Source organism: Cervus canadensis, chromosome X (assembly GCF_019320065.1).
Source record: "Cervus canadensis isolate Bull #8, Minnesota chromosome X, ASM1932006v1, whole genome shotgun sequence".
Taxonomy (NCBI): domain Eukaryota; kingdom Metazoa; phylum Chordata; class Mammalia; order Artiodactyla; family Cervidae; genus Cervus; species Cervus canadensis.
This window is the reverse complement of record NC_057419.1, coordinates 16732467-16756345: the sequence shown is the minus strand read 5'-3', so window position 1 is coordinate 16756345 and position 23879 is coordinate 16732467. Positions and strand designations below refer to the sequence as shown.

General features: G+C 51.0%; 3 pseudogenes; 1 reads left to right on the top strand and 2 right to left on the bottom strand.

Moving 5' to 3' along the window:
• LOC122434742 overlaps positions 1-4569 on the bottom strand; it is a 35125-nt pseudogene extending 30556 nt beyond the window's left edge.
• A 228-nt stretch (positions 4570-4797) lies between these two features.
• On the bottom strand, positions 4798-15834 carry LOC122434741 (annotated as a pseudogene).
• A 2850-nt stretch (positions 15835-18684) lies between these two features.
• On the top strand, positions 18685-23579 carry LOC122434739 (annotated as a pseudogene).
• The last annotated feature ends 300 nt before the right edge of the window (positions 23580-23879 follow it).

Genomic DNA, 23879 nt, shown 5'->3' with positions numbered 1-23879 from the left:
TAGGTTCCAGGGCCAGAGGCCAGACCAGAGCTGTTGAAGAAGGATCCCAGAGGATTTATTGAAAAACCAGTGAAATTGGTTGTTAGAAGGCAGCACCAAAAAGACTACAGATAGCAACCTGATATAAAATGAAGTATGAAACAAATGTGAAGTATTGTTGTCACTGTTGTTTTGTAGAAAGCTGGATTAAATGTGTTCTATAATCGGCATGTTTATCCCAGAACTTTCAGTTTTATTTCCACCACACAGCATCAGCAGTGAGCAGTGGCTGTGCGGCACTGGAGTGGTGAGCAGCTGAGGAGATAGCCCACGTCCAAGATCAGGAGTGGCGACTGTGAGGAGATACCCCACGCCCAAGGTCGGGAGCGGCAGTTGTGAGGAGATACCCCATGTTCAAGGTAAGGAGTGGTCTAATCACACGGACCACAGCTGGTCTAACTCAATGACTCCATCAGCCATGCCATGTAGGGCTGGCCAAGATGGATGGGTCATGGTGGAGAGTTCTGACAAAACATGGGCCACTGGAGAAGGGACTAGCAAACCACTTCAGTATTCTTGTCTTGAGAACCCCATGAACAGTATGAAAGGCACAAAGATAGGACACTAAAAGATGAGCTCCCCAGTTCGGTAGGTGCCCAATATGCTACGAAGATCAGTGAAGAAATAACTCCAGAAAGAATGAAGAGAGGGAGCCAAAGCAAAAACAACACCCAGTTGTGGATGTGACTGGTGATGGAAGCATGGTCGAATACTGTAAAGAGCAGTATTGCATAGGAACCTGGAATGTTAGGTCCATGAATCAAGGCAAATTGGAAGTGGTCAAACAGGAGATGGCAAGAGTGAATGTAGACATTTTAGCAATCAGCAAACTAAAATGGACTGGAATGGGTGAATTTAACTCAGATGACCGTTATATCTACTACTGTGGGCAAGATTCCCTTCAAAGAAATGGAGTAGCCATCATAGTCAACAAAAGAGTCCAAATGCAGTACTTGGATGCAATCTCAAAATTGATGGAATGATCTCTGTTCATTTCCAAGGCAAACCATTCAATATCATGGTAATCAAAGTCTATTCCCCGACCAGTAGTACTGAAGAAGCTGAAGTTGAATGGCTCTGTGAAGACCTACAAGACCTTTTAGAACTAACACCCAAAAAGATATCCTTTTCATCATAGGGCACTGGAATGCAAAAGTAGGAAGTCAAGAAACATCTGGAGTAACAGGCAAATTTGGCCTTGGAATACAGAATGAACCAAGGCAAAGGCCAATAGAGTTTTGCCAAGAGAACACACATATCATAGGAAACACCCTCTTCCAGCAACACAAGAGAAGACTCTACACATGGACATCACCAGATGATCAACACCGAAATCAGATTGATTATATTCTTGCAGCCAAAGATGGAGAAGCTCTATACAGTCAGCAAAACAAGACAAGGAGCTGCCTGTGGCTCGGATCATGAACTCCTTATTGCCAAATTCAGACTTAAATTGAAGAACATAGGGAAAACCACAAGATCATTCAGGTATGACCTAAATCAAATCCCTTCTGATTATACAGTGGAAGGGAGAAATCGATTTAAGGGACCAGATCTGACAGACAGAGTGCCTGATGAACTATGGACGAAGGTTCGAGACATTGTACAGGAGGCAATTACCAAGTTCATCCCCAAGAAGACAAAATGCAGAAAGGCAAAATGGTTGTCTTAGGAGGCCTTACAGATAGCTGTGAAAAGAAGAGAAGTGAAAAGCAAAGGAAAAAAATGAAAGAAATACCCATTTGAATGCAGAGTTCCAAAGAATAGCAAGAAGAGATAAGAAAGCTGTCCTCAGTGATCAGTGCAAAGAAATAAAGGAAAACAATAGAATGGGAAACGCTAGAGAGGTCTGCAAGAAAATTAGAGATACCAAGGGAACATTTCATGCAAAGACAGGCTCAATAAAGAAATGGTATGGACCTAACAGAAGCAGAAGATATTAAAAATAGGCGGCAAGGAGACACAGAAAAACTATACAAAAAAGATCTTCACGACCCAGATAATCACGATGGTGTGATCACTTACCTAGAGCCAGACATCCTGGAATGTGAAGCCAAGTGGGCCGTAGGAAGCATCACTACAAACAAAGCTAGTGGGGGTGATGGAATTCCAGTTGAGCTATTTGAAATCCTAAAAGATGATGCTGTGAAAGTACTGTACTCAATATGCGAGCAAATTTGGAAAACTCAGCAGTGGCCACAGGACTGGAAAAGGACAGTTTTCATTCCAATCCCAAAGAAAGGCAATGTCAAAGAATGCTCAAACTATTACACAATTACACTCATCGCACATGCTAGCAAAGTAATCCTCAAAATTTTCCAGGCCAGGCTTCAACAATACGTGATCTGTGAACTTCCAGATATTCAAGCTGATTTTATAAAAGGCAGAGGAACCAGAGATCAAATTGCCAACATCCCCTGGATCATCAAAAAAAGCAACAGTTTCAGAAAAACATCTATTTCTGCTTTACTGACTATGCTAAAGTCTTTGACTATATGGATCACAATAAACTGGAAAATTCTGAAAGAGATGGGAATACCAGACCACCTGACCTGCCTCTTGAGATATCTGTATGCAAGTCAGGAAGCAACAGTTAGAACTGGTCATGAAACAAAAGACTGGTTCCAAATTGGGAAAGGAGTACCTCAAGGCTGTATATTGGCACCCTGTTTATTTAAATTGTATGCAGAGTACATCATGCAAAATGCCAGGCTGGATGAATCACACTCTGGAATCAAGATTGCTGGAAGAAATATCAATAACCTCAGATATGCATATGACACCACCCTTATGGCAGAATGTGAAGAAGAACTAAAGAGCCTCTTGACAAAACTGAAAGAGGAGAGTGAGAAAGTTGGCTTAAAACTCAACATTCAGTAAACTAGTAAACTAAGATCATCAGAAAACTAAGGTCCCATCATTTCATGGCGATTAAATGGGGAAACAATGGAAATAGTGACAGACTTTATTTTGGGGGGCTCCAAAATCACTGCAGATGGTGACTGCAGCCATGAAATTCAAAGAAACTTGCCCCTTGGAAGATAAGTTATGAGCAACCTAGACAGCATATTAAAAAGCAGAGACATTGCTTTGCCAACAAAGGTCCGTATAGTCAAAGCTGTGGTTTTTCCAGTGGTCATGTATGGATGTGAGAGTTGGACTATAAAGAGGGCTGAGTGCCCAAGAATTGATGCTTTTGAACTGTGGTGTTGGAGAAGACTCTTGAGAGTCCCTTGTACTGCAAGGAGATCCACCCAGTCCATCCTAAAGGAGATCAGTCCTGAATATTCATTGGAAGGACTGATGTTGAAGCTGAAACTCCAATACTTTGGCCACCTGATGCAAAGACCTGACTCATTGGAAAAGACCCTAGTGCTGGTAAAGATTGAAGGCAGGAGGAGAAGGGGATGACAGAGAATGAGATGGTTGGAGGGCATTACTGTCTCAATGGACATGAGCTTGAGAAAACTCTGGAAGCTGGCGATGGACAGGGAGGCCTGGCGTGCTGCAGTCCATGGGGTCCCAAAGAGTCGGACATGACTGAGCGACTGTACTGAACTGAACTCGTACCAGTGGGTTCTTCCAAGCATGTAGCCCAAAGCGTTCTGCCTGAGGGAGTAGGGATCACACAGGTAAAATGTGTAACATCCCACAGGAAGCTCTGGACCATGGAACTAAGAGTCCCTCTTGGGCAGCCAAGACCCTGAACAGTGATGAGAGATTCTCCCTGTTTTAGTCCCAGGGACAAAGAAGCTGGTCTGCCTGCCCATCAGTTCCAAGCTGGTGCTGGGAGGTCCCTGCATACCCTGACCACTGGATCAAACCCAGGTGGGTCCACCAATTCGAGCCCCACTGAGCCCCTGCTCCACACATATGTGGAGAGTCACTTAAGGTCACTTGAGGCTTATGTCCTTGGATATTCTTGGCCCTGCTCCTCCAGCTCCTCCTCTCGCTCCTTCGAGGACACCTTCACCTGCTCCTCCTCTGCCACCATTCAACCTCCTCACACTCACCCCTCCTCCTGCTCCTGTTCCTTCTTCTCGTCCTGAGCATCTGAGTCCTCAGAAGTGGCAGTAAGGATGCAGCTTTGGCCCAGAAGCCAAGATGCCCTGGATGATGGCACTTCTCTGATTCAAGGGACACTTTTCCTCTGGTGCTCCTTCCTCTGGAGACAAAGCTAGGCTTTGGGGACCTAATTCGAGGAGCTCATCTCCAGCTGTAGGACCGCCAATGCCTACAGCGCCTCCAGTGGGGGCTGGCCACTCGAGGCTCCTGTTCTTGGATGTTCCTGGCCCTGCTCCTCCGGCTCCTCCTCCTGCTCCTGCGAGGACACCTTCTCCTGCTCCTCCTCTGCCACCATTTCAACCTCCTCCATGATGTCTTCCACCAGCAGCTGGAGCACTCGCTGATCCCCAACATCTCTCCATCCTCCAGGGCCGCTCCTTCCTCCACTGCCTCCCCACTGACGAAGGCAGCCTCCTCACCTGGTGGGCCACCTGCTGCCTGCCATATCCCTGACGGCCACACCATGCCAGCAGGCTGCAGGGCCCTGGCACCCTGAATGCTTGGGCTCACACTGAAGAAGACCCAGGGTCTGCGTGAGCAGCAGGACCCAGGGAAGGATGATTCTGACAAAGGTGCTTGAGTCACCATGCCTCTGTGAGAATCACCTGGGTCTCGCATGCTGTAAGCAGAGCTGCTATGAATGAGACTAGGACACATGACGCCTCCAGGCCTCCAGTCTCAGCCTGTCACCTGCTACCCGCATGACCTGAAGCCAGGCTCTGATCCAGGCGGCATGAGCCTGAGCTTCCCCACTGGGGAAAGGAGAGGGTCCTGGCCTCTACACAGATCTGCCTTCAGGCCTCGCCTCCTGATCCCCTCACCACCTCTGTGCCTCATCACTTACCTCTCATGGCAGGACTTTCCTGCTGGAGGTAGTGCTGCAGGGTATGGGCCCACAGGCCCTCCCCAGTGATCTGCTGGCCCCACGAGGGAGGTCTGCATGGGGCTGACCAGGACCCAAGCCTTCCCATGGGCAGCTGAGTACCCTGACTTCAATTGTCCATTCTGTGGAGGCCCAGAGAGACCCCACCTCCGCAATCCTGTTCCATCCATCACAGTTGTGGTTCAACAACCAGTTGAAGATGTTCAGGCTGCGGGTGTCCAGCCTGAGGCTGGGTGCTCCCCATCCATCGTCACAGAACCAGTGGACTGGAGAGGAAGTACATGCCCTATATCCTGGAGGAGGACAGGGGAGACAGGGAAGATTCAGGTAGGGGGAGCATCTGCTCCCTCTCCCACCCACCCACAGCGTCCTGGGAGCCAGGTCATACCAGGGATGCCAAGGTGGTACTCCTTAATGATCACTCTGTTCCTGAAGGACAGGGTTGTCCCAAAAGGAAGATACCAGCTTGCAGCGGGACTGGGGATGGCCTAGTTCCTGCAGCTGCCAGGGCCAGGAGGATGGAAAAGGTGAAAGTGCAAGCTCCTCGGGTCCTCAGCTTGCCTGCCAGGAACATCTTCCCATTTTCCTTTCCAATTGCTTGCACTGAATGCACGCACCCGGATAATAGGATGCCCCCACCCAGTGTGCCTGCCCAGCTACCCCACCCACCTGCCCTCAAGGCTCCCTTCCTGCCCTTCAAGTCCATCATGTAGCTCAGCACGTCTTCGTCTTGGTCATTCATCATGATGGGCATCTGTCAGGGGTTCATAATCTGACATCGGTCAAGGAGCCAGTCTTGCCACATGCCGGGCAAGGAAAAGTCTTGAATAACAGGGTTAGACTCGGGCAGGGCAAGCACACTGGAACAGGCATCTGTGGCAAGGGCTCTGGGTACTCCTGCTTGTCCAGCCGCCAGGCCGACAGCCTCAACTCCTGCCATACTTTCAGAGATGCTCATCCCTCTGGGTCCCCTGTGGGCCTCTGGGACCCTTGTGCGCATCCCCCAAGGGAGGATCTGTTTCGGACCGCTCCTGATGTATCCCTGGCATGGCTGTCCTGGGTAGTGACATGCCAATTGCTTAAAACTTCAGGATCTGCAGTCCCTGCGGCATGCAGTCATTTGCTCAGACACATACAGGAATAGAGATCCCCAGGCTCAGCTGGCACTGTGCCTGTGGAGATCACAACTCCCCCCTCCCCCAATCCCCTTGCCCTCCCAATTCCCATGGTCCCCCTCACCTAACTTGTACCCTCACCCAACCCCTCCTGCTCCTGTTACTTCTCCTCATCCTGATTTGGCCCAGATGCCAGGGAAGCCCTAGATGATGGCACTTCTCTGATTCAAAGGACACTTTCTCCTCTGATGGTCCTTCCTATGGACCCGAAAATAGGCTTTTGGGTCTTTATCATTGGAGGAGCTCAGCTCCGCCTGTAGGCTCTCAACGCCTCCAATGCCTCCAGCGGTGACTGGGCACTCGAGGCTCCTGTCCTCACCCCTTCCACCTCCACCTGGCATGTGGACAACCACCTGCTTTTACAGTGCACTAGAGGGAGCAACCACAGTGGCTCAAACTGACTGAGAAGGGTTGTGGGACTCCCGATGTCTGTGCTACTTCCCTGAATAATCCACAATTTCAACAACAGCTCTCGGGGAATGCTACTTTGGCACACGGCCTCTGGTCACTGGGTACATACATTTCCTGCCCCAGGGTACAGCTTCTGTTCAGATGTGAGCCAAAAGGAGCCACACAAAGCCATTTGCTGACACCCATACAGGTGTAGCCATGCCCAGGCTCTGCTTGCACTGTATCGTTGGAGCCTGTGGCTTCCTCTGACCCAAATTCCCTTCCCCTCCAGTTCCCTTGGCCCCCCTCACCTGGCTGTGCCCTGACCCACACCCCTCCTTCTGCTCCTGTGCCTTCTCCACCTCCTGAGCAGCTAACCTCCAAGAAGCGGCAGTAAGAATACGGCTTTGGCCCAGAAGCCAGGGATGTCCTGGATAATGGTGCTTTTCTGGGCCAAGGGACCCTTTCTCCTCTGATGGTCACTCCCCCTGAGCTGAAGTTAGGCCCTGTGGTCTTTTTCATTCACAGACCTCAGCTCCACCTGCAGTGCCGTGAATGCTTCCAACTCCTCCAGTGTGGGCCGCTCACTCAGGTCTCCAGGCCTTAAATGTTCTTGGCCCTGCTCCTCCAGCTTCTCCTCCTGCTCCTGCGAGGACACCTTCTCCTGCTCCTCCTCCGCCACCACTTCAACCTCCTCAATGATGTCTTTCACCAGCAGCTGGAACACTTGCTGATCCCCAACACCTCTCTCCTCCAGGGCCACGCCTTTTTCCACTGCCTCCCCACTGAAGAGGGCAGCCTCCTCGCCTGGTAGGCCACCTGCTGCCTGCAACATCCCTACAGCCCCACCACCCCAGCAGGTCTCAGGGCCCCTGCACCCTGAATGCTCGGGCTCACATCGAAGAAGATCCGGTGTGGTCCCTGGGCGCTCCTGCCTTCCTCTGGTCTCACTCTCCATGTGGTCCTGGCCATGGCCCAGATCTGCAAAGGACCTGGACACCAGAGTACACTAGATGACAGGCAAAATCATTGCAAAGGCTCAGGCAGTTCCCCCAAATTGGTTGCCAGCCTACAGCCTATCACCAGGGACCCTGAGACACGCATGTGCTGGGAGCCTTGTGACTTCACTCAAGCGTAGTATGCTAACCGGTGGGGGCCGACTTCCACAGCCTGACCTCCAAACCCCATCAGGAACCAATCAAATGGAGCCTAAAGGCCTTTCCATACAGGGACACGCCCAGTGGACTTTTGGGTACTCTGGCAGCAGCGATCCATTTGCAAATCTCAGCTCAAGACAAAGTGGCGGGCGGGTCCACCGAAGCCGTTTGCTTGAGCCACAGGGCGAATGTGCCGGACATGCAAGTGGCTCAGCTGAGCCAGTTGGGCGGTAAAGGCAAGGACCTGACCCTGATGCTGAAATCCTCCTCAAGCTTGAAACTGCCTCTGAGTCAGCGGGCGACAACCTGTGCTCAGGAGTCCACACAGGTGAGACAGCTTTCTGGGGAAACTCAGGGACAGAGGTGCTCACCTCGGATCCGATCTGCAAGCTCTGTGCAGGGCAGAGGGGCGAGGGGGCTTGGGTGCCATTGGGTGGGGGATTGGGAAGAGCACACACTGATCTCACCGTCACTTAGCTGCTGCAGAGTCCATCTCAAAACTTGCGCCTTAGGCTAGAGCAGTCTTGGGAACACAGCCATCCTCTGAGGAAGGAGCACACTACTTCCCTTAGCTCCCTGTCCAGCTGCCAAGCCGCACCCCCAAACCAAACCATCCTGGAGCCCTTGGCCCTAGGTCTGTCAGCTGCAAGCTTTTCCCATGCCCGCAGCTGAGAGCTGGGACCAGGCTGCCCATGTATGCGACCGTGGATGCCCTTCTGAGAGGAGGAGAGCTCCTCACCCAAGTGTCTCGGGGCAAAAGTGCTCCTCCTGGCCATCACTACTGTGTACTTGCTGGCTGCCTAGATCACGTGGGCACTCGGTAGCAGTTTTGGCCTGTGTGTAAAATAGACCGATTAACAGTTACTCCCGGCCCCTCAGGTCACCCGGGAGGCAGAAACCCAGGCGACACGCATGTGCTTTGGAAAGGCAGGTGCCCGTTCCCTCTCTACCCCCTGCCTGGACCGAACCTTTCCCCTCTGGTTCCACAGACAAGGATGAGACCCCAGAGAAAGGAAAGAATTCAGGGCAGGAATTTTGGCATGATCAATGTGGCTTCTTTGACCAGACTGCTATTCCCTATTCTCTGGAGCCTGAAAAACAGCGGGCTCTGAGCAGCCTTCTGAGGCATCCCTGTCTCTGACTGTCCCAGGGTGCCTGCATGCAAACAGCCCACCACCCTTGCTTCCTCCATGTTCCCTCCCTCACAGGCACACACAGGCAGAGGGGCACACACATACAACCCAGACCTGAACTTTCTTCTGCTTTCTGCACTGCCACGTAGGCTGGAAGTGCCCAAATGGATTCCATGCTCACACCCTGTCTCATCGGATGCCTGGGGATACACACTGAGAGCTTACTTAACATGGTATTTCTCTCCCATGGTGTCAGTGTGAGCCACACTCTTTGAGGTAGGGTCCTGGCTGACGCTCTGGTCCTAGGCAGCACTAGCTCTGCCCCTTCCCCTGTCTCCTCCTCACATGTGTGATACATGTCTCCAGGGCATCAGGCTCTCTTTCTGTGCCTCCTCTTCCCAGGCTCTGCTCTTTTCCGAAGGACCTTGTCCTTGCCACAGTCACGGGTCCTGCCGTGGCCTCATCTGCCATTTGCACAGGTTAGCTCAAGTGCCACAGACTGGTGGGTCCAAAGGCTGTGGTTTAAAAGCCCCACACCACATGATTTACTGAGGGTGGTGCCTCAAGCCCTCAGCCCCGCTTCCAGGTACAAGCACGTGACAACACAGCAGAAATTGTGACCATGTTTATGTCTCTTGATGTCATTCCAGATTAGTGGACTCACTGTCCTGAGTTGTCAGTGGCCATCTTTTCCTCATTCTTGTCCTGAACAGGGGCACTGCACAGATGTATCAACCAGTCTGTCCGAGTCTGTGCACGCCTCCTGCCTCCTCTGTTTGCTCCACGTCTCATGTCCTGTTGCCTTCATTTCTGTGTCTGCTGTGGGCCAGAGACACCCCCACACAGAAACACACACATACAGGCCACACAAGCACACACCTGTACACACACACATGTTCAAGGCACAGGGACACAAATGCAAACAGGGAACACAGGTGTTTCAGTAGCTGAGGGACCAGTGGTTCATATGCAATGTAAGCATTTCCACACTTCTTATACGAAAATCTCCAGTTGGTTCTTTACACGTGAAATATAGAGAAGTCCAACTTGCATGAGGGAGAATTGGTGCTGGATTGTGATACAGGAGATACAGAGAATTCCATACTTCCTAGCGGAAAATCTCTTGTCTTGATATTGTTCTCTCTCCCTCCCTCTGTCTCTGTCTCTCTCTCTCAGAGAGGACAAGTAATTCCATATTTCATGAAGAAACAATGGTGCTCAGATTTTCCCTTATGAAATAGAGATCATTACAATTCCATATTGGTTCTCTGTGTCTTAAGGAAACCAATGCCAAATGGTCATATATGAAATGTAGAGAATTCTGAGTTTCAGTTAAGGAAATCAGCGTCCAGATTTTCACACAGAAAGTATAGGGAATTCCACATTACAGGTAAGAAAATCACCCTCCAGGTTCTGTAGTGTGAAATACAGAAAGTTTAGTGTATCTTGGCGTCAAATGAGCATCTATATATTCATAGGTAAAATGTAGAGAATTCACTACTTAATTGAGTAAAATTGTCACCCTGATTTTCATATGTGAATTATACAGTATTCCAGATTTTTATGTATTAACATCATTGCACAGATTTTTGTATCTGAAAGATATGGAATTTCAGATCTCAGTGGGGACGGATTTTCATATGTGATATACAGAAGATTCAATGCTTCATGTGTGAAAACTTGAGCAGAGATTTTCATTTGTGATATATAGATTATTTCCTATTTCATGTAGAAAATGAGTGGCCATATTTCAAATGTGAAATATAGAGAATTCCTATGTGACATGGGAAAATTGGCACTGTATATTCATACATGAAATACAGAGAAAAAGAAATTCTATACTTTTCGTAGGACTATCTGGGTTGATTTTTCTATACATGAAACATGAAAAATTTCATGTATGAAAATCTCTTTCCAGTGGTCTATATGATCATTCTAAAGTATCACTTACTTTTGTCAGAAAATCATCATACATATTTTCTAATATGAAATACCCAGAATGACATAGAGAGAGCAGAACAGTATATGTTCATATTTTCAACTGTAAAATACACATCATTCCATATTTCACTTAGGAAAATCTGTACTATGATTTCCACATGTGAGACATACAGAATTCCATACTTCACATTTTAAAATCTCTGCGTAGAATACCCTTGCTAATGCTCTAATATGTGAAGCATAGAGAATTTGGCACCTGATCCCATCACTTCATGGCAAACAGATGGGGAAACAATGGAAACAGTGACAGACTTTATTTGGGGGGACTGCAAAAATCACTGCAGACAGTGGCTGCAGTCAGGAAACTAAAAGACGCTGGCTCTTTTGAAGAAAAGTCATGACCAACCTAGACAGCATGTTAAAAAGCAGAGACAATTATTTGCCAAGAAAGGTCCATCTAATCAAAGCTGTGGTTTTCCCAGTAGTCACATATGGATGTGAGAATTGGACTATAAAGAAAACTGAGTGCAGAAGAACTGATGCTTTTTGAACTGTCCTGTTGTAGAAGACTCTTGAGAGTCCCTTGGACAGCAAGGAGATCCAACCAGTCCATCCTAAAGGAAATCTAAGAAGAGTTGGCAAGAATACACAGAAGAACCGTAGAAAAAAGATCTTCACAACCCAGATAATCATGATGGTGTGATAACTCACCTAGATCCAGACGTCCTGGAATGTGAAGCCAAGTGGGCCATGGGGAGCATCACTATGAACAAAGCTAGTGGAGGTGATGGAATTCCAGTTGAGCTGTTTCAAATCCTAAAAGATTATGCTGTGAAAGTGTTGTACTCAATATGACAGCAAATTTGAAAACTCAGCAGTGGCCCCAGGACTGGAAAAGGTCAGGTAGGTTTCATTCCTATCCCAAATAAAGGCAATGTCAAAGAATGCTCAAACTACCACACAATTGCACTCATCTCACATGCTTGTAAAGTAATTCTCAAAATTCTCCAAGCCAGGCTTCAGCAATACGTGAAAAATGAACTTCCAGATGTTCAAGCTGATTTTAGAAAAAGCAGAGGAACCAGAGATCAAATTGCCAACATCCACTGGATTGTCGAAAAAGCAAGAGAGTTCCAAAAAAACATCTCTTCCTGCTTTATTGACTATGCCAAAGCCTTTGGCTGTGGATCACAATAACCAGAGATGGGAATACCAGACCACCTGGCCTGCCTCTTGAGAAACTTGTATGCAGGTGAGGAAGCAACTGATAGTACTGGCCATGGAACAACAGACTGGTTCCAAATAGGAATAGGAGTACGTCAAGGCTATATATTGTCACCCAGCTTATTTAAATTACATGCAGAGTACATCATGAGAAACGCTGGAAGAAGCACAAGCTGGAATCAGGATTGTCAGGAGAAATATCAATAACCTCAGATATGCAGATGACACCACCCTTATGGCAGAAAGTGAAGAAGAACTAAAAAGCCTCTTGATGAAAGTGAAAGAGCAGAGTGAAAATGTTGACTTAAAGCTCAACAATCAGAAAACTAAGATCTTGGCCTCCAATCCCATCACTTCATGGCAAATAGATGGGGAAACAGTGGCTGACTTTATTTGGGGGGGGGGCTCCAAAATGACTGCAGATGGTGATTGCAGCCATGAAATTAAAAGACACTTACTCCTTGGAAGAAATGTTATGCCCAACATAGCATATTATAAAGCAGAGACATTACTATGTCAACAAAAGTCCATCTAGTCAAGGCTATGGTTTTTCCAGTGGTCATGTATCGATGTGAGAGTTGGACTGTAATGAAAGCTGAGCACAGACAAATCAATGCTTTTGAACTGTGGTGTTGATGAAGACTCTTGAGAGTCCCTTGGACTGCAAGGAGATCCAACAGTCAATCCTAAGGGAGATCAGTCCTGGGTGTTCATTGGAAGGACTGATGTTGAAGCTGAAACTCCAGTACTTTTGCCACCTGATACAAAGAGCTGACTTATTCGAAAAGACCCTGATGCTGGGGATGATTAAGGGCAGGAGGAGAAGGGGACGACAGAGGATGAGATGGTTGGATGGCATCACCGACTCATTGGACATGAGTTTGGGTAAACTCCGGGAGTTGGTGATGGACAGCGAGGCCTAGTGTGCTGTGGTTCATGGGGTCGCAAAGAGTTGGCCACGACTGAGCGACTGAACTGAACTGAACTTGTTTTTCTTCAAGTCATTTCTGCCTAAGGCTCAGAACCTACTTGACAAACCAGAATGTTTTACTCATGTAAGTTTTCTCTTAAGGTATGTTAATGAGATGATGCAGATGCTTGGAAAGCTGCCTTTCTTCAAGATTGATGTCAGTCATTTTATGGCCCAGGACAACTCACCTTGTGTCAGTGTTATCTCAAAATGTATGTTGTGGGTGAGGGTCCTGGTGACAATCTCAGAGTTTTGAGATACTTTCCTTCTCTAATTAACATCCTGCTAGTAGCTATATATATTCTGGCTAAAGCCTAGCAAGGGGTCACTCTTTCTGGCCCCTTCTGATGTGTATGATGACGAAGCATCCTCACTGGCCACTGATTGAATTTGTCTTCCTTAGGCCACAAATCCCAGCACCTTTCACAGCTCATAAGCAACTTTTCAAATCCCAGGTACCACTGAATTGGAGTGGAATGAGTTGCTTGGTATCCTGCAGGAAGAGGAGTAATGGACCTAAATCACCTGCCATGTTCAACCCACGCCTTTCTGCCCCTACACCTGAAATCCAGGGATCTGCCTCTTACCAGTGATGCTAGTGAGATACTCCTTAACAGTCACTTCATTCTGGAATTGGGGGTTGTTCTAAAAGAACAATATGGTCTTACAGCACTCAGTGGATACCTGAGTTCCTCCACTTGCTAGGACAAAGTGGAGAGGTGGTAAGGTATGAAATCTCTTTACAGGAGAGCTGTCCTTTCCTCTTTGCAGGGATAAATCATGTTCCCTCCCCTTCGCAGTCACCTCCCTTTCACATTATGGTGTCCACAGCCTGACCTTCAAGTGTTTCCTGTAGCTAAGCATTTCTTCTTCTTGGTCACTCATCATGACTGTCACCTGGGGGTGGTTCACAAACTGCTTTAGGTCAAGGAGCCTCTAGATGCCAGAGGTGACAGGCCTGCGTGACAAAAGCTAGCCTAAAGAGTAGTCCGGCATTTTCTGACTTCAATTTTCTACTAGTACCTAGTCCATTCCCCAACAGAGACTGGATGAAGGCCCAAGCCCCAGGGCTGTGCATATCAAGGCGCTACCACAAGGAGGTGCTGTTTCTAACAGAAAGGCCCTAAGCTCCATCTCAGCCTTCTAAAAATTAGTTTACTTCTGGACACAAACACTCCTAGCTACAAGTGGCATGAGCACTTAGGTATCCCAACCTCATCCCCAAATTCATTCAGCTTTTTGGAGAAGATCTGTGTAGCAGACAACCCTTTTCTCTGAGGAGTCCATCCCTGGTGCTAATGACAATTCTGATTAGGACTGCTGCAGGGAACGACCAAGTATCAATTTGTGCTAATCAGAACAGTAAGGGCATCACCGATAAGATCAGGAACTGCATGACAGTAGTCAGTACCCATAATCAATCAGAATGCTAAAGGCTCTAGGTCCCCTGTGGCACTCTGGGTCCCCTCTCTGCATCCACCAAGGGAGGGTCTGTTTCTGACTACTCCTGACCTATGCCTGGCCTGTGTGTCCTGGGTAGTGGCATTTCAATTGTTTAAAACGTCAGGATCTGCAGTCTCATTGGCACACCTTTTCCAAGTGAAAATGTGTGTGTGTATGCGTGTGTGTGTGTGTTTAGCAAGAGAGCCCTGGGTCTCTGGCCTGCTTCCTGTCTCCACAAGGGGTGGCATGGATGTGTCTGGAGTTGTCTGGCACTAATTTCCTATGAGGACAGCAGCCCTTTCCAGCTCCACGTTGCATGTGGACAACCTCCGGGTATTACAGTGCGTGGGTAGGCACAACCACAAGGGCTCAGACTGACTGGGATGGGTTGTGGGACTGCCAGTGTCTCTGCTGCTTTCCCGGATAACCCACAATTTCAATAACTCCTCTCTGGAAATGCTACTCTCACACACTGTCTCTAGTCACTGATGACATACATTTTCAGCCAAAGTGTATGGCTTCTATTCAGATGTGAGCCAAAAGGAGCCTCCCATAGTCAATTGCTCAGACACATACAGGTATAAAGATCCCCAGGATCTGCTGGCACTGTGTCTTTGGAGATTGCAACACCCACAGCTCCCAATTCCCTTGGCCCCCCTCGCCTGGCTGGTGCCCCCACCCCCACCCTTCCTCCTGCTCCTGTTCCTTCTCCTTCTCCTGAGCAGCTGACCCCTAAGAAGCGGCAGTAAGGATACAGCTTTGGCCCAGAAGCCAGGGATGCCCTGGATGATGGCACTTCTCTGATTCAAGGGACGCTTTCTCCTTTCATGGCCCTTTCTCTGGAGCCGAAGATAGGCTTTGGGGTCCTTCTTATTCGCAGAGTTCAGCTCCACCTGCAGGGCTGCCAACGCCTCCATTTCCTCCAGTGGGGCCTGGTCACTCGAGGCTCCTGTCATTGGATGTTCCTGGCCCTGCTCCTCCGACTTCTCCTCCAACTCCTGCGAGGACACCTTCTCCTGCTTCTCCTCCACCACCAATTCAACCTCCTCAATGATATCTTCCACCAGCAACTGGAACTCTTGCCCAATTCCCGACACCTCTCCCTCCTCCAGGGCCTCACCTTCCTCCACCACCTCCCTGCCTCCTGATGAGGGCAGCCTCATCACCTGGTGCACAACCTGTTCCATGAACATTCCCAGATGGCTGCACCATGCCAGCGGGTTCAGAGCCCCTGAGCCTTGAAGACCCAGGCTCACAGCTAATCATATTCGGATTGGTCCCGGGGTGCTCTCGCCTTCCTCTGGTCTCACTCTCCATGTGGCCCTGGCATTGGCCCAGAGCTGCAAAGGAGCTGGACACCAAAGCACAGCAGGTTCCCACAGCCTCAGTCAGTTCAGTTCAGTTCAGTCGCTCAGTTGTGTCCAACTTTTTGCGACCCCATGAACCACAGTATGCCAGGCCTCCCTGTCCATCACCAACTCCGTTAGTCCACCCAAACCCATGTCCATTGAGTCGGTGATGCCATCCAACCATCTCCTCCTCTGTCGTCCCCTTCTCCTGCCCTCAATCTTTCCAAGCATCAGGTTCTTTTAGAATGAGTCAGCTCTTCACATCAGGTGGCCAAAGTATTGGGAGTTGCAGCTTCAAAATCAGTCCTACCAATGAACACCCAGGACTGATCTCCCTTAGGATGGACTTATTGGATTGCTTTGCAGTCCAAGGGACTCTCAAGTGTCTTCTCCAACACCACAGCTCAGAAGCATCAACTCTTCGGTGCTCAGCTTTCTTTATAGTCCAATTCTCCCATCCATACACATCCAGACTCAGTCACTCCCCTCGAATTGGTTTCTTGCCTACAGCCTCTGAACAGGGAATGTGAGGCATGCTTGTTCCCAGAGCTTGTGACATCACACATGCATAATATGTTGGTGAGAGGGGACTGACTTCTATACCCTGCCCTCCAGACCCTATCAAGGACCAATCAAATGGATCCTAAAGGCCTTTCCTCACAGGAACACGCCCCTTGCAATAATGGGCACTCTGGCAGTGGTGACCCAGCTGCCAAACGGCTCAAGACAAAGTTGTGGCTGAGTCTTCAGAAGCCATTTGCATGGCCAACAGAGCAGACGAGCCTGACGAGCCAGTGGGACAGCAGGGCCAGTAACAGCCAAATTAAGGAACCTGAACCTGATGCTTCAACCCTCCTCAAGCCTGAAATTGCCTCTGGGGCAGCGGGCAACTGTGTGTGCTCAGGAGTCCACCCAGGTGAGACAGCATTCCTGGGTACCTCAGGGACAGAGGTGCTCACCTTGGATCCAAACTGCAAACCCTGGAAGGACGTGGGGGTGGGGAGATCAGCTGCTGCAGAGTCCATCCCAAAACTTGTGCATTAGGCTAGAGCCATGTCAGGAATGCAGCCAATCTCTGGGGAAGGAGTACACCACTTCTCTTGGCTCCTTGCCTGGCCCCCACATGGCACCTCCTAACCAAACCATTCTTGAACACCTGGCCCAACATCTGTCATCTCCAGGCATAGGGACACAAATGGAAACAGGGAACACAGGTGTTTCAGTAGCTGAAGTACCAGTGGCTCACATAAATACAGAAATTTCCTTATTTCTTAGGAAAATAGGAAAATATCCATTCTGATCTTCAGATGTGAAATATAGAGAATTCCAACTTCCATGAAGGAGGATTAGTGCCTAGATGTTGATATAGGACATATAGAGAAATTCATAGGGGAAAATCACTGTCTAGGTATATATGAGAAATACAAAGAATTCCATATTTCATGGGGGAAAATCATTGTCTTGATATAAATGAGAAATACAGAGAATTCCATATTTCATGAAGAAACAGTGGTGGCCAGAATTTCATTTTTGAAATAGACTAATTCCAAATCCATATTGCTTCTCCATATCTTAATTGCATTCTTCATGTCGGTAAAACTTAATTGAGATGTTCATATAGGATGTATACAATTTCACAATTCAACCAGGAAAATGTAGGCTCAACTTTCATATGTGAAACATCTAGAATTCCATATTCAGGAAGGAAAAAGTGTGTGCATATATCCATATGTGAAACATACAAGATTCAATATATGATGAAAGAAATGTACAAGTAGATATGAAACACAGATTTCTTATTTCATATAGAAAAAGCTGCACCCATATTTTCTTAAGTGAAATGTAGAATATTACATATTTCATGCAGGAAAATCATCATTCAGGTTTTTATATGCATGAAGCAAGGCATCCAAAGCGAGTGCTCTGGAACAACCCAGAAGAATAGGGTAGGGAGGGATGTGGGTGGGGCTTGACGATGGACGGAACACATTGATACCTATGACTCACTAATGTTCATATATGGCAGAAATCATCACAATATTGTGTAGTATTTATCCTCAGGTTAAAATGAAGAATAAATACATTTTGAAAGAAAACATGAAAGAACAAGGGACTCTACTCAGTGATCTGTGGTGACCTAAATGGGAAAGAAATCCAAAAATGAAGGGATATATGTACAGATGAAGTTGATTCAGTTTGACTGACTTACAGCAAACAAAATTGTAAAGTGACTATAGTTCAATAAAAAAATGTTTAAAAATATGACAAGTCAACTGCACTTGAATGAATGAATAATATGAATGAATAACAATAACAATGAATAAATAAATAGTTCCCCTGTTTGCAATACATATGTCCTTGAGGACATTATGCTAGGTAAAATACTTCAGTTAGCAGAAGACAAAAATTTTATAATCACATGACAGTGTTAAAATACCTGAGTTATAGAAACAGAGTGGAATATGGTTTATGAGCTAGTGGAAATAGACCATGATGGTCCAGGTTACCAACTTTTAGTCATAGGTTAAATAATCTCATCACGGAAGACTGTAATAGAAGCAGGATGGACATGGAATGGCGGCCCTTATGACAAGAAGACAAGTGAAGTTTGAAGTCCAACTCCACCAACAGTCAGCCTCTCAGCAGAGTGTAGTGAAGGTCTCTGGCCTTGGGCTGGGTAGTGAACAGCAGAGTTTCAGGACAGGCTGTGTCTTGCAGAGGCTTAGAGTCCTTGCGTAAGCCACTCACTGACATGACAGGTTTCAAAGCAATAGCCAATGTGTCCCATCCCCACGTTCATGACCTAATGGTTGTGGCAATTTGTGTGGGTCACTGTGGGACCCAGGGCCCCATTTGGCTAAACTGAGGAGACTGAAGGCCAGCTGCATACTAGGCACCTGTCTCCCTCATTGAAGATGGCCGGGTATGGTATGGGGATCTCGGTAAGAGGAGGGCACAGAGAACTGAGAGTTGCCTCCTCAGCTGGGACTGGGCACTGGTGGGAGGACCAAGAATGGGTGCTGTATGAATGCACCCAGACAGCATAGCCAGCCTGCACAGGGACACCATCCTCCTAACCAGGACCTTGGAAGGTGAAAGTCAAACTTGGGGCCTTTCCTTTCAGGATAGGGAATAATTTGTTTCCATGGAGGTTTACAGGAACACCATTACCTGACCCTGACCTTACCTCAAGAACAGAGGATCTACAGGAAGAAGTTTGCAACAGCTAATCACACACCCTTCCCTCACCTTTCCTGTAAGTGGGCTTTGCTGAAAGCTTTGGGCAAGTTACCCTTTTTAAAGTTGTAAATCACCCAATCCCTTGCATGCCCTGCAATAAAAATCTGTTAATCCCTCTGTTGACTCTTAAAATTTTTAAGTGGGGGGTGTTGCTTCCTGACCCTAATGGCCCCATTTTAACTTGATCACCTCTGCAAAGATCCCCCCCCCCTCCAAACACGGTCACAATTCTGCAGTCATGCTCACACGTTAGGGCTCCAACACATGAATTTGTGGGGTCACATTCAGCCTAAGAGCACCCACACCATCTGCTCCTTCTCCACCAGCTTTTGTGTCTCTGGGCTCATCACTAACTGCACCTCCTGGACCTGTGAGTAGGGTGAGAAGGGGGCGTCTCCTGACTTCACCACCCGCCCCCTCCCTGCCAGAGTGCATCTGTGCAGGGGTGGGGGGTAGCACTGGGGATGAAAGCCCTCTGGAGGGGCGGGAGCAGGGAAGGTCAGCCTGTCCTCTGCACCGCAGTCTGCCCACCCCGCACCCTCTGGGCCCCTTCAGCCTCCGCTGTCCTCTCTGCCTCTCCCTGCTGCACACCGTAGGTCAGCCCACGCGGTCACCCTGGACCCCACGGAGGGAGGGCTCTGCCTCTTGTGGCCCAGCCCAGCGCCACAGACACAGCTTCTGCATGGGGTCCCCTGGCAGGCCACTGTCCAGCGTGGCCCTGCTGCCCATGCTGGCCTCGGCACCCCCTCTTTGCCCAGGTCCCGAGGCAGAGGAGGAGCCCTGCCTCCTGCTGGATTGTGACCGTGAGTCCCATGGAGCCCTGACATGCCCACTGCCTTGCCCCAGCCAAGCCCAACCCCTCGCCACTGCTTCCTCTTCTATTCCCCAGGAGCTGGAGGCTGGGGCCCTTGGGGACCCTGGTCCAGCTGTAGCCGGAGCTGTGGGGGGAGGCAGTCTCAGGAGCCAGACCCGAGACTGTGACCAGCCCCTACCCCAGGGACTGGAGGATTACTATGAAGGGCCTCGGATGCAGGGGGCAGCCTGCCAGGCTCTACCGTGCCAAGGTACCTGCCAGGGATGGCAGTGGGGGTCAAGGAAGAGAGGTGGGAAAACTTCAGGGGGCATTCTGGGGAGGCCAGCGGGGAGGTGGGGGGTTGGGGGAGTGACCCGCACAGCTGTATACCCACCCGGTGCCCTTCCCCGCAGTGACCAACTGCACCGCCATTGAAGGGGTCAAGTACAGCGCCTGTGGTCCTCCTTGCCCTCGATCCTGCGATGACCTGGTGGTGAGTCTGGGCTCCTGACAGTCACGTTTCCAGACGGCAGGGTGTGGCCCCTCTGACCTGGGGCTGTCCGCAGTTGGAGGAAGGATAGGGGTCAGCACCCAGCCGGCCTGGCTCCTGGTTCTAGAGAGCAGCGGGAGTGAGCCTCATCCAGCTGCCCTTGTCCTCCTTACCGCATATATGTTTCTCGGTTGACATGTTTTATGATAGAAACGGCAGGAAAACACAGGAAAAGGGCAGTCCTCTTGGTGGATCATCCGACACTCCACGTGGGGCGCGTTGGTGTGCAGACCTTGACCCTGTGCGCGCATGAGGGCGCACATCTGTTCCGGGGCAGGGGCCAGTCCAGGACCATGGAGAGGAATCCAGGCCAGCCTCTGGCGAGGGGTCACGGTCGAGTGGCGCCTGCGCAGTGACGAGGAAGTGGTCCCGTGTCATAAGATGCTGGAGCAAACAGCTAGGGCGAAGGGACAGCGCTTTGAGAAGCCCTGCTCGGGCCTGTCCAAGGAGGATGGGAGGCTCCACACGGAGGCGGGAGGACCAGGACAGGGTGCCTGGTCCCGGCCTCTCCCAGGGACCCCTGCACCTTCCCAAACGCCCACTGCTCCCGCCAGCTATCTGGTCCCTGGCTCCCTCCATCCTAGGAGACCTGGGAAACTCCAGTGGAGACTCGACATAAACTGTTTAGAAAAGACAGCTATGAACTGGAGCATCGGACTTCCCCCGCTCTGGCCCCCACAGCCTCCTTCTTCACTTCATCTTGGCTCCCAGGCACCCACTTCATCCTGCAGCAGTCCCCTTGGACCCCTCGCTTTCCACTGACCCAGGCCCTCCCTTCCTTGTCCCCCAGCACTGCGTCTGGTGCTGCCAGCCTGGCTGTTACTGCCCCCCAGTCCAGGTGCTGAGTGCCGAGGGCACCGTCTGCATGCAGCCCGATCACTGCAGCTGCCTGGACCTGCTGACCGGGGAGCAGCACCATCCAGGGGCCCAGCTGGCCAGGCCCGACAGCTGCAATGACTGGTGAGGGCCGGGAGTGTGGCGTGCAGGCAGGATGCCACGGGTGAGGGCAGGGCTAGTCCACTCCATGTCTCACACACCCAAGCTCTCCCAGTCTCAGCTGTTGCGTGCTAGGCTCCCATAAGTCCTGAGAAGATGAGGCAGGTACCCAAACCCCTGGTCTGAATGTGGGGAAACTGAGGCAGCCAGCTTTGGGGGTCTGGGAGACTTCAGAGAGCTGGACGTGTGCTTTGAGAGGGCAGGGGGTGGCGATGTGGTGCTTCCTCCTGCTGTCTGGCCTCCTTCAGCTGCAGACGACCTGTGGTCACTTCCCCATAGGACCGAGTCTTTAAGATGCTTGAGAGTGCATTTGGTATGTCAGGGAGCAGGGTCTGGAGGTGCTGGAGAGTGGGGAGGGGGACTGAGACCTCAGAGGACAGTGGAGGTGCAGGAGAGGGGAAGGGGAGGCAGATGGGGAGGGGCATATGTGGAGGGCACAGCGCGAGTGAGCTGCCCTCTCTATGTGCCTGCTTGCCCCACCCAGCATCTGCTCCAAGGGCCAGCTCACCTGCACAGACCTGCCTTGCCCAGGTATGTACCCCACTCAGAACAAGGTGAGGAGAAGCAGTCTGGGGGTGCAGCGAGGGCTGGGACCGGGGATGGGATGGCTGCACCCCAGGGCTCACCATTCACCCCCACAGTGCCTGGCGCCTGGTGCCCATGGTTGGAGTGGACAGCATGCTCCCAGCCCTGCTGGGCCCAGACGAGGACCTGCTCCAGGGCCTGCAGCTGTCTGGTGCCACAGCATGGCAGGTCCCCGAGCCCTGGGGAGGCGGGGGAGGCAGGGGCCCAGCATCAGAGGGAGGCCTGTGCCAGCCCCCCCCAAGTGCCCTGGTGAGATGCCCCACTGTGTGGCTCCAATCCCAGCGGGCTGGGACCTCTCAGGCCTCCCAAGGCAAAGAGGTGCTTTTGTATTCTGCCACAAGTGGATGGATCCTGGAGCCCATGGGGACCATGGTCTCCCTGTGACATGTGCCTGGGGCAGTCTCATCCCTACATGTAGGGATGGCCCCCCTACATGTAGCTGGGCCCCCACCTCTGAGGGAGGCCGGCCCTGCCCTGGGGGCCACAGGCTGAGTTCCCCCTGCCAGGGCAATTCTACTCAGTGCATGTGTGAGGACTTCTGTGGCGATGGTGGGTGGTGGTGGTGGCTTGTAAGGCTAGGAGTTTTGACCCTCTGCATCTGACCCTCTCCCTTGCATACACACATGCATGCCACTTCCTTTGAGGGAGAGCCCTTAGGGCACTCACCCCATGGAACTGGGCGAGTGAAGGTCCTAACAGGTGATGGGCATGGCGGCAGGGCTGGTCACTCAACTCTTGGGAACCCCTGCCCCAGGATGGACCACCTCCCAAACCTACCCACTCTGCTTCCCTCCTGCTGCAGACTGTGCAGGTAGCCAGGGTTTTCTCCCCTATGGGCAGCTCTGCCACCGCTCCTGCGAGGACCTGTCCCCCTGGGGTCATGTGCCAGCCAGACTCGATGGGCTGCCAGCAGCCCAGCTGTGGGTGACCCCCAGGCCAGCTGTCCCAGGATGGCCTTTGTGTTCCCCCTGCCCAGTGCTGCTGCCAGTACCAGCCTGGAGCCATGGGTCAATGTCTCCTCCAACCCGCCCCCCAAACACAGCAGTGCCCTCCCGCCTGGCCCCTTCCACTCTGCCCACAGGGGCCAGCCTGGGAATGCGGGATGGGAATGGGCAACTCCTGTGTCCTGGGGCTGGTGCCCGTTGGGGCTTCTGTGTCCTCCACCCACCAGGACCCTGGTTCCCGTGGATGGAGACAGTGGGGTCGAGCCCTGAGCAGGGTTGGTAATTGGCTGAGCTGTCTGAAGTGCCTGACCCCCTCCTGTCCCCTCAGCATCCCTGAGAACCAGAGCCACTCTGCAGGGTTTGGGCTCAGCTCCTGGGAGGGTCTGGAGCCCAGGGAGGTGGTGACAGGGCCGTGTGACAACTGGTGACCCAAGAGCGCCCAGGAGGCGTGGGCTGGCAGCCGGGCAGGAGGGCCCCCGGGGAAGCAGGCAGGGCCCTGTCTTCTGAAGCCCCGCCCTTGTCCCCAGCACCTGCGTGGCGGGCATCCTGCAATACCAGTTGGTGCCTGCCTGCCCCGGGCTGGGGGTGTGGGGTTCCTGGGGCCCCTGGGAGGACTACAGCATCTCCTGTAGCGGAGGGGAACAGCTGCCCAGGGCCTGTCCGCCAGAACCACACCTGCTGCACCCAGGTCTGCAGAGGTGAACCCCGGCCCAGGCTCTGTCCGGGCACTCCAACTTCACTCCCGATCCCCATCCTGGCCTTTGACCCTGACTCGCAGGTTGCCTTTTGACTGCTCCCATCCCATCCGCCACATGCCCCCCCTCACACAGTCCAGTGGTGGGCAAATGGAGGATGAAGCAGGTGGATTTGGGGGGCACAGGAGACTGTAGGAGCGGGCGTGACCTAGGGCCCGGCCCAGGGAGGGTGTGGCCCGCATGACTCTGGGGGCCACTGGAGGGGATGAGCACTGGGGTGAGCGGAGGTGGGCACAGCAGGCCACAA